The following is a 9,696-nucleotide window of genomic DNA, read 5'->3' as shown; positions in this document are numbered from 1 at the left end:
TCGGTGTAATGAGTGTTACAAGCACAAACACCACATATCCTTGATGGTCCTTCGATCCTTGGAGGTTGAGGTGGAGCATTTATCAAAGCTTGGAGAATTTGTTGCCCTTGGGTGATTTGTCGCAACAAGATTATCATTTCACCAAGGGTCTTGGTCAGAATAGCATCTCCGAAGGGAGAAATTTCACTCAAAGCTTTCGGTTGTGGACTCCTTGCCCTTGAGTGCTGAGTTGAGTCTGCCAAGTCTGATATAACTTCCCATGCTTCTGCAGCGGTCTTGTTTTTTGTCAATGATCCTCCACTCGCGGCATCTAGGAGGAGCTTGTCTTGGTGATGCATTCCTTGACAGAAATAACTGATAAGAACCAACTCATCAATCCTGTGGTGAGGGCAAGCCTCCAGTAACTTCTTAAATCTCTCCCAGTATTCATACAAAGTCTCCCCATCTCGTTGCACAATGCAAGAGATCTCTCTCCGTAACTTGTCTATTTTCTGACGAGGGTAGAACTTTTCCAAAAATTCTTTATACAACAAGTCCCAATTCGATCTAACTTCACCCAGTTGAGTATAAAACCACTCATTCGCCTTTCCTTCCAAAGAGAAAGGGAAAGCGAAGACTAACACTGCGGCTTCATCCGCCCCATGTCTTCTCGCAGTTGCACATGCAACTTGGAAATCCTTTAGATACTTTAGAGGATCTTTCCCAGGCAGTCCATTGTATTTGGAAAGCAAGTTTATCGTGCCAGACTTGAGCTCAAAATTTGGGTCTAAAGCCGGATACAGAATTTGAAGCGGTTGCAAATCAAGATCAGGAGCTCCGGCCTCCTTCAAGGTGATTCTTCGAGGTGGGTCTGCCATGACGGTGTCACCTGAGTCACTCAAAGAGAGTTCAATACTTCCCATAGATGAATATAGAGTCTCCTCATTGATTGGAGAATGATAGTCACAGATGGGTGGTGATAGTGAACAGGAGGGTTCCTCAAGGGGTTCCAATTCACTATCCACAAAAGCCAGCCGGCACCAAGCTTGCCTTATATGAGTTAAAGTTCTTTCGATTTCCAGATCAAAAGTGGCCAAGCTCGGGTCTGGAAGCGACTGTGTCATTTAACTGAGGAGGCAATGAAAACCATGCAATTATGAAAAGCAAAACAAAAATATGCAAGTAAGCAAGAACCACTTAACAATCAACGACTACTAAGACTAACTAAAGAGAAAAGTAGTAGGTACAATTAGTGCTAAGTAGCAAATCAAAAATCAAATATTTACACTATTCACATATTTACAGCAACCAAAATTGTAGCACTCATTGCACTTAAAGTGAACTCCCCGGCAACGGCGCCAAAATTTGATAGCGGGCGGCCAATATGCATATAGGTTAGGAACTCGATTATCCAAAAAAAATAGAATTAGCGTTGTAAGTATAATCCTAACCCAATAAGTCGGCCGTCGATCAAATTAGAAACTCACAAGATGTATCACAATTCAAAACTTAATTCAAAACCGAGAGTATTTGACTCCCGAGTGGTCTCCCAAGGAGTACTTTTAGAACAATGAGTGTGCAAATCTGGTTGTAGTGATCAAGGGATTGTCAATGAAGAAATGAACATATAAAGCAATAAAAGAACATGTAAAATTGTAATGATTAAACTAATGAAGAAGTTAAAGAACCGACTATGTAATATAAACAAGTAAAGTATAAAAGAGATCAACATAGAAGTATATGAAAAATTAAAAGCATCAAAAAGAGTCTTGGCTTGGAGTGAGCTAAGGGTCCTTTCCTTGCTGGAACCACAACTATGACAATTATAATGGATTAATCTCACTTGATCAACTCTCATATTGGAAAGTAAGTTAAATGAGCATAAGTGTTCTCAACCCACAAATCCTAAATTGCTTGCTAATTACTTTAGCAACAAATTAGCGTTAGTGGGAACAAGAACAATTAACAATCAAGAATTGAAACTAAATGTTGGACATTCCAACTCTAGAAACCCAATTGCTCACTTTATCCAAGCCAAGAACCAAAAAATTAGCCTAAAACCATGTTTGACATTTTGTCAAACACGTGGTGGGCAAAAACCTTAACCATAGAGAAAATGAGAAAAAGCTTGAAACTAAAAGCAACAATTGATCTCAATCAACAAGAATAACACAAGAAAGCATGAAATAAACATCAAACATCAAATTCATCAACAAGAAATTAAAATTGCAAGAGAGAAGCAAAATTGAGCTATAACTTGAATTAGGAGAGATAGTAATGACAATATAACTATAAAGAGTAATAACAATAGAATACTTACAATGGAAGCATGCCAAATTCAAGATAAAAAAATGGAAATGGCACTTGAATGTAAAACCCTATTATAAACCCTAATTGAGATGATGAAAAACTTAGAGAAAAACTAACTAAAGCTTCCTTCTACTACTCCTAAAACTATACTAATGATATGCTATGTTATGTTCCACATTTCCCCTCCAATATGAGCTAGAAGACTTCAGAAATGAGCCTCCAAAGCCCTTAAATCACGAGTCACGTGCCATTTTAATGAAGTCATGTGCAGACACCTGTGCGGACGCATAGATGTGTGCGTCCGCACACCTTGCGAGAAATCCAGTCCCGTGCGTACGCACAAGTAGCCGTGCGCACGCACACTAGGTAATGCTTAAATGGACGCGCGACGTGCTCGAAATAATCCACGCGCTTTGACTGAGCAACTGTGTGTACGCACAGGCAGCCGTGCGCACGCTGAAAGAGCAGAAGATTGATGGTTTAGAGGTTATAGTAAACTCTCGTTGTAAATATTGTTACTAAACCAAGCAATCAACCTTTCTTACAAAAGTTTTGGTTGTCACAAGTAACAAACCCCTTTTAAAATTGATAACCGAGTATTTAAACCTCGGGTCGTCTTCTCAAGGAATTGCAGGGAAGTATGTTCTTATTATTGGCAATGGAGATTGTAAATTGGGGTTTCAAGAATGAGGAACAAGTAACTTAATGGCGGGTAAATTAAATGGCAATTAAAATAAATAAATAACTGCAAAGCAAACTTTTGGCAAGGTATGAGAAATTGGAAGTCCAGACTTAGTTATCCTTCTCAATAATAAAGAAGATTGAATCTTAATTCCACTTAGTTAACCTTTGCTAAAGCAAGGGAAAGTCAAGGGATTAATTAGTTTGACCTTCGAATCCTATTTATTTCCTAAGAAAAGATTGGGATTATTGAAAGTCAATTCAATTGGCAAGATAACAATTATCAATTATGCTGTTGAATTGGATAACTCCTGAGTTACTGATTTCTTAACCAAAACCAAAAGGGAAAAATTAAATCTACTGGAATAAAAATGCCTTCAGATGTAAAGCAACAATAACATAAATTAAAGAAAGCAATCATGAATTGAAATACCTCAAATAGCATTAATAAGGGAAATTATAATCTAACATGAAGAGTTCATAAACTAAATTGGAAGAATAAATAAAAATAAAGAACCTGGGATTGAGAGTTACTCCTAAAACTAAGAGAAGTCCTAAATCCTAAGAGAGAGATAGGAGAGAACCTCTCTCAAACTAGATCTAAATCATGGAAAAGTAACTAAATTGGCGAGCTCCCTATGAATGGATGCATTCCCCCACTTTATAGCCTCTAATCTGTGTGTTCTGGGCTGAAAACTGGGTCAAAAGCAGCCCAGAAATTGCCCCCTGCGATTTCTGTTACGTTCAGGTCGCGGGCAAGTTTTGCATAACATTCATATTAACACTGCGTTCTGCATTTTTTTTTCAGATTTAAAAAAAAAGGCACGCACGCGACGCGGCAGCGTCGCTGACGCGTCCGGGTCACCAGTGCAATGGGAAGAAAAGAAAACGAACAGAAAGTCACGCGAAAGCGTGGCTGGAGGCGCGCCTTTAGCATAATTTGACCCCACGTGACCGCGTTGCTCACGCGTCCGCGTCATGTGGGAAAAGGGCCTCCCACGCGACCGCGTCACCCACGCGGCCGCGTGACCTGAAAATCGACGTAAAAGGGGTGCATGGCCGAAAGTTGTGCTGAATTAGGGCTGAACTCGTGCTAGAAGCCCAATTCCTCCGACGCGAACACGTCACCCACGCGTCCGTGTCATATTGGAAATAAGGCCATCCACGCGATCGCGTCAACCACGCGACCGTATCACCCCAAATTTTGGCAATAAGCAAACTGAACAGAGAGTTACGCGAACGTGAGGCTGCACTCGCGCCAATCGCACAAATCAGGCCACGCGATCGCGTGACCCACGCGTCCGCGTCACATGCGGCGCACAGATTATCCCCATTAGCCAAAATATCTTATCTTTTCTTCCCCAAATCCTTATTTTTGTTTTCCCTTATTATTATTTCTTTCTTTTCTCTTCTTTCCCTTCTCATTCTTCTTATCTTTTATTTTATTTTACTTAATTTATTTGCATATTTCATTCATTGCATCTTAATTTTGTGCATATTTTTGTTTTCTTTTCTAAATTTATTATTTTACCATTGGTGTTAAAATTTTCTTATTTAACTGTTGCATCTTCTCTTGAATTATTTTGGGTGCTTAGTGACTTGTTTTATTCTGGTTAGATAATACTATTTATATCAATGCCAATCTTTTATACCTGTATTACTTTTACATTGACATGAATTTTTATTATCGCTCCTTACCCACACTCTCTTCCCCATTGTTACAAATTTTGTACCACTGGTATGCCATGGCTTCTATTATTTTCTCACGTACATGTTGAAGCTTCCATGTACATGAGACCCTATTCATTTGGCATTAACCCACCCATACTTCACTTATTTTCTTATCTCTATTACTGGGTTACCTTTCTTCCCTTTTTCTTTCAGGATGGCCACCCGGAAGGAAGCGGAAGACGTTTACATAGGGAGACAGACAAGTCCATCTGCACAATCTTTGGAGAGAAGCGTCAGTTGGAACAACCCGTCCACTTGTACATCTCAGCATGCACCGAGGACAGTACAATCTTTAAGTGTGGGGAGGTCGATACCGATTTCCATGGGTTAGTATTTCCTTCTCAAACACCAATGCTTTATTTTCCTTGTTAGTTGTTGCATTTGCATGTTTGATTGCATGTTTATTTGATTTTGTGCATTTAGTTACTACTTGGTTAAAGTAATAAAATTCTTTTAAGACCCTATCTTTGAAAAATTTCACTAATTTAAATTGAAAAAAATTTTTTTGTGTTAAAACTTGTTTGAAGTTGTATTTGGAACATGATTTTTGAGCTAAAGAACACACAACCTGTGAGATTTGAGCCTTTATGAATGGTTACATTATTTAACCATAATTATTTTATTCTTATGTGTTTACTTCTCTATGATTGTAATCTATATTTTGTTCCATTCTATATGTCCAATATTTAGTGTATTTACATGCTTGCATATGATTGAGGCCATTATTTGATTTTAGCTCACTTATCCCAAATAAGCCTACCCTTTAAAACACCCTTGTCAGCCACCTTGAGCCTTTTAATCCCCATTTATTCTGCATTTTACCACATCACTAGTCTTAAGCAGAAAAACAATTAAATATCCCAATTGAATCTTTGGTTAGCTTAAGATAGGGATTGTGTAACAATTAAGTGTGGGAAAACTGTGGGAACATGGGCTAATAAAGGAATGTGTTATGTTTTTACTTTGATAAAATATTGGGAATTTCGGTACCTACTCATGTGAGACTAGAAAAATCAAAAATCCATGTGCATTGATAAGTTATGTTTATTTTTCTATTAAAAAAATTATTAAAAATAAAAATAAAAATAAAAAAATAATAAAAAATAATTAAAAATAAGAAAAAGAAAAAGAAAAGAAAAAGAAAAAGAAAAAAAATTATATATAAGTAAATAAGGGGACAAAATTACCCCCAATGTTAAGTTAATGAAAAATTAATGCATATGTGATAAAATTAAAGAAAAGTTGATATATGAGTATGTGATGCTAAAGTGAGAATTTTGGGTAGCTAGGGATGATTCTAGAGTTATATAGAGTATATGTATATTAGGTGAGAGCTTAGGTTAGTCAAAGATTCATATTATAGCTCACTTGGCCATACATATATCCTCACCCTTACCTTAGCCCCATTACAACCCTGAAAAGACCTCATGATGTTTGCATTGATATACTAAATATTTGTTGATTGGTTAGATGAAGAACAAAGTTTAGAAAGTATGACTAGAGAAGAGTAGAGTGAATTACCCTATACACTGGAGAGACTAGAGTGATATACACTACCAGTGAGGGTTCAGTGCTTAATTCTATGTTCCCTGCTTTCATGAGCTATCTTCTTACAAGTTTATTTGCTTTTTATTGTATGATTTGAATTAGTGAAATCTGATTTATACTTATTCTTGGAGAACTTATTCACTTTTAACCAAGTAGGTAGAAACATTTTGCATGTAGTTGCATTCATATAGATAGGTTGCATTTCATACATTCTATCATTCATCTTCACTCGTTTATAGTTTCTCTTGAGCTTAGCATGAGGACATGCTATTGTTTAAGTGTGGGGAGGTTGATAAACCACTATTTTATGGTTTATCTTGTGCTCAATTGAGTGGTTTTTGTCAACTCTTAACCCACTTTTTCATACTATTTGCATGGTTTTACATTTGCCTTCCTAATTATGTGCTTTGATTGAAAACATGCTTCTTTGGCCTTAAGTTCCCTATGTTTAATCCTCTCTTATTACCATTAGATTCCTTGATATGTGTGTTAAGTGATTTCAGAGATTACATGGCAGGAATGGCTCAGAGGATGGAAAGGAAGCATGCAAAAGTGGAAGGAATACAAGAAGTTGGAGAAACTACTAAGCTGTCCAGCCTGACCTCTTCACACTCAAACAACTATAACTTTAGCTACAGAGATCCAAACGATGCGGTTTTAGTTGCGTTGGAAAGCTAACGTCCGGAGCTTCGATTTGATATATAATATCCCATAGTTGCTCTGACTCTAGGCAACGCGGTCACGTGATTCATGCGGACGCGTCGCAGTGACAAAAATCAGCATGTTTGAATTCGCAACCAGCGAATTCTGGGCTGTTTCTGACCCAGTTCTCGACCCAAAAAACACAGATTAGAGGCTATAAAGTAGAGGGATTGCATCCATTCATAATCAAGCTTTCACATTCACAATTTTAGGAGTAGATGTAGTTTTTAGAGAGAGAGGTTCTCTCCTCTCTCTTAGGATTAGGATTTAAGATTTCTCTTAGTTTTAGGAGTAACTCTCAATCCCAGGTTCAATGTTCTTCAATTTATATTTCTCTTCTACTTTTAGATACTCTAATACTTTTATTTGTTAAATACTTATGTTGCTCATTTGATTCATAAAAATTTCATGTTAGATTGGATTGCTTTTATTAATATAATTTGAAGTATTTCAGATTTATGGTTGCTCTCTTTAATTTATTAACGCTCTTTGTTTATCCAAATTATTTTCATTCAAGTAGACTTTTTTCCCTTTTGGCTTTGGTTGAGTCATTGGAGACACTTGAGTTATCAAACTCATTGTTGACTGAAAATTGGAATTTTTCAAGAATTAATTCGAGTTCCAATAACTCTAGCCTTTCCCAAGGAAAGACTAGGACCTGAGGAATCAAAATTAATTCATCCACTAAATTTACCTTCATAGTTAGAGGTTAACAAAGTGGGAGAAGAATCCAATTCTCATCACAATTGATAAGGATAACTAGAATAGGAGTTCTGATTCTCATACCATGCCAAGAGTTTATTTTACAGTTATTTATTTATTTTTATTGCTTTGAAAATATACCTGTGCCCATTGCCCAAACTCCAAAACCCCAATTTACAAACTCATAACCAATAATAAGAACATACCTCCCTGTAATTCCTTGAGAAGACGACCCGAGGTTTGAATACTTCGGTTATCAATTTATTAAGGGGTTTGTTACTTGTGACAACCAAAACGTTTGTACGAAGGGATTTCTGTTGGTTTAGAGACTATATCTACAACGCGACTATTTTTATAAAATTCTTTACCGGCAAAAATCCCAACGTCAGCACCTCCTTGCAATCCAAAGGGTGCCATGGTTTGCAGACATTACAAACTATAAGGCCATGAGATTCATCCCCAAGGAGTACACTAAACAATAAGTTAGAAAACTTTTGCATGATGCAAAGTACTACTTGTTTGATGAACCCTATCTCTTTAAGAGATGCTCAGACGGGATGATCAGGCTTTGTGTCTCAGAGGAGAAATCCCAGCAGATTCTTTGGCATTGTCACGGTTCTGAATATGGAGGACATTTTAGAAGGGAGAGAACTGCGACCAAGGTCCTGCAAAGCGGATTCTACTGGCCAACCCTCTTCCGAGATTCCCGGGAATTTGTAAGAAACTGTGATAAATACTAAAGAGCAGGAAACCTTTCTCAACATCATGAGATGCCATAGCAAGGAATCCTGGAGATTGAGCTGTTTAACGTATGGGAGATAGATTTTATGGGACCTTTTCCACCCTTATACTCAAATACATACATCCTGGTGGCGGTGGACTATATGTTTAAATGGGTTGAGGCAATGGCATCACCCACCAATGACGCCCGAGTCGTGCTGAAGTTCCTACAGAAATATATTTTCAGTAGGTTTGGTGTCCCAAGGACACTAATCAGTGACGGAGGCAGCCACTTCTGCATCAAACAATTGGATTCAATTTTGCAGAGGTATGGAGTCCGTCATAAGGTAGCCAACCCCTATCACCCATAGACCAGTGGACAAGCTAAAATTTCAAATAGGGAACTCAAAAGGATCTTAGAAAAGATAGTAAGCACCTCCAGAAGAGACTAGGCAATGAAGTTGGATGATGCTCTCTGGGCGTACAGGACAGCTTTCAAGACAACTATTGGGATGTCGCCTTATCAATTGGTCTTTGGCAAGGCTTGTCATTTGCCAGTGGAGTTGGAACACAGGGCATACTGGGGAACAAGATTCCTAAACTTTGATGCCAAGGCTGCAAGAGAGAAAAAATTGCTCCAACTGAATGAACTAGATTAGTTCCTGTATACTGCCTATGAGAATGCCAAGGTTTACAAGGAAAGGGCAAAGAATAGGCATGATAGGAAGATCGCCTCTAGAGTCTTCAAGCCTGGCCAGAAAGTTTTAATTTTCAATTCTAGGCTCAAGCTCTTCCCTGGAAAGCTCAAGTCATGATGGATAGGACCCTTTGTCGCCACAGGAGTGTCACCCTATGGTTATGTGGAACTTTAAAACAGACATTCAGATAAAAGATTCACAGTCAATGGCCAGAGAGAAAAACACTACCTAGGGGATGAGATGGTTCGCAAGAAATCTACCTTCCTACTGACATGACGACAGTGGATGTCAAGCTAATGACAATAAAGAAGCGCTTGTTGGGGGGCAACCTAACCATACATATCCCATAGTTTACTTTTCTTTCTTTTATGCTATTTTAGTTTATTTGAGTTTGATTTCATATTAATTCTTTATTGATCTTCATAGTTTTTCTCTTTTTTCTAACATTTGTGATCATGTGTAGCACTTAGAACAGAAACAGGAACACGTAACAGGAAAACAGAACACCCTGGAGGATGCCCCTTGCTAGCGCTGAACGCTAGAACTGGCGTTCAGCGCCAGAAAGGGGGATGGAAGCTTGGACATTTAACGTCCATACAGGAGCAGTTCAGAACCAATTTTTGGT

The 9,696-nt window shown here is 38.0% G+C and overlaps 1 non-coding gene across 1 annotated transcript; it reads left to right on the top strand.

The window, feature by feature from the left end:
• The first annotated feature begins 374 nt into the window (after positions 1-374).
• Positions 375-481, top strand: LOC112767770 (small nucleolar RNA R71). The gene has a single exon (XR_003185211.1). It is a non-coding gene; the product is annotated as a small nucleolar RNA R71 (small nucleolar RNA).
• The last annotated feature ends 9,215 nt before the right edge of the window (positions 482-9,696 follow it).

This window comes from Arachis hypogaea, chromosome 17, assembly GCF_003086295.3.
Source record: "Arachis hypogaea cultivar Tifrunner chromosome 17, arahy.Tifrunner.gnm2.J5K5, whole genome shotgun sequence".
NCBI lineage: Eukaryota > Viridiplantae > Streptophyta > Magnoliopsida > Fabales > Fabaceae > Arachis > Arachis hypogaea.
The sequence above is the reverse complement of the archived record's forward strand: the minus strand, read 5'-3'. Positions and strand labels throughout refer to the sequence as shown.